The sequence below is a fragment of the Melampsora larici-populina genome (genome assembly GCF_000204055.1).
Source record: "Melampsora larici-populina 98AG31 unplaced genomic scaffold MELLAscaffold_54, whole genome shotgun sequence".
NCBI lineage: Eukaryota > Fungi > Basidiomycota > Pucciniomycetes > Pucciniales > Melampsoraceae > Melampsora > Melampsora laricis-populina.
Genome location: NW_006768818.1, coordinates 136,782 through 137,959, shown reverse-complemented (window position 1 = coordinate 137,959; position 1,178 = coordinate 136,782).

Sequence of the window (1,178 nt, the reverse complement as noted above, 5' to 3'; positions counted from 1 at the left end):
TTCAGATAATTTGTGGAAAAGTCTTTAAAGAGGCCAAGGAAGATGTTGTGCATAATATCAACAGTGTAGAATTCTACCGACTTCCAATAAGGCAGCTCATGAAGGACAGTATATTGTACTCCATTGCTTTTTGCAAGCACATTTTGATCGTGGGCAGTGGTGGCTTGTCCCCATGCTTGTGCTTGAAGCTTTACCTCCAATGAGGTTTGGTGAGGACATTTGGGTGCCGGAAACTGAGAGTGATATATTGTGTTGGTAATTTGACAGATTGAACAAAAGTGTCTGGAAGAGTGTGCGGTGAAGGCGGTGACCTTTTTCATTGCTGGGGCGTCCCCATGGATGGGCCAGATGGCTGCATCAATGGTTTGGCCGACTACAGGATGTTTGGAGGTTGAACTGAAGTTGACGCCTTGCCAAAACTCTTTCATCTCTTCAACCAGGGGCTTGAGGAAGTGATTCATTTCTGTTGTGGGAGGTTCTGAGGGACCTGGCATGATTCCGTAAAGGCAGATATTCTCTCTTTTGTAACAAATTGGAGGAGGCAAATTGAAACAAGTTAAAAGCATAACACCAACAGAGGTCTTGACTCTAGCTTCTTTGCCGTTTGGATTGAACCAGTTGCACCACAGTCCAAAAACAAGGCTCCCCGATACAGCAGTGAATACAGAGCCTGAAATTTCAGAAGGTTTTCCATAAGCTACCATCCCATATGTCATCCATTTGTTGATTGGCCGGCGGGGTGCGGTTGAGAGAGGCATCCAAGGCAGTTTTGAAAGCGGAAAGCTTGAGCATCTTGCCAAGCCATGACTGTACTGACTGATAAAAAAAGTCTAGATGATTTTTGGACTTTTTTACCTCACAATGTCTCATAAAGTGGTTGATTGCAAGATTTTTGTGGGTCTTTCACAGAGGTCTTTGAGGTAAATCAAGGATGATTGCACAGTTGATGGACATTGATTTGGTCTTGGGGTGGTACAGGGTGCATAGCACAGCAGAATGGACAACAGATTTTGCTCTGTATGGTGGTATTGAGGTCAAACGCCTTCAAAAGTGTTGGAATAGTGCGCAGAATTTGGGTCCAAGGTGTGTTCTTGATGTTGTGATCCAACTGCTTGAGCTGCTCTTCCACACTATCTCAAGCGGTTTGAAGGCTTTGTTGGCAGGCATCTACACTAAGG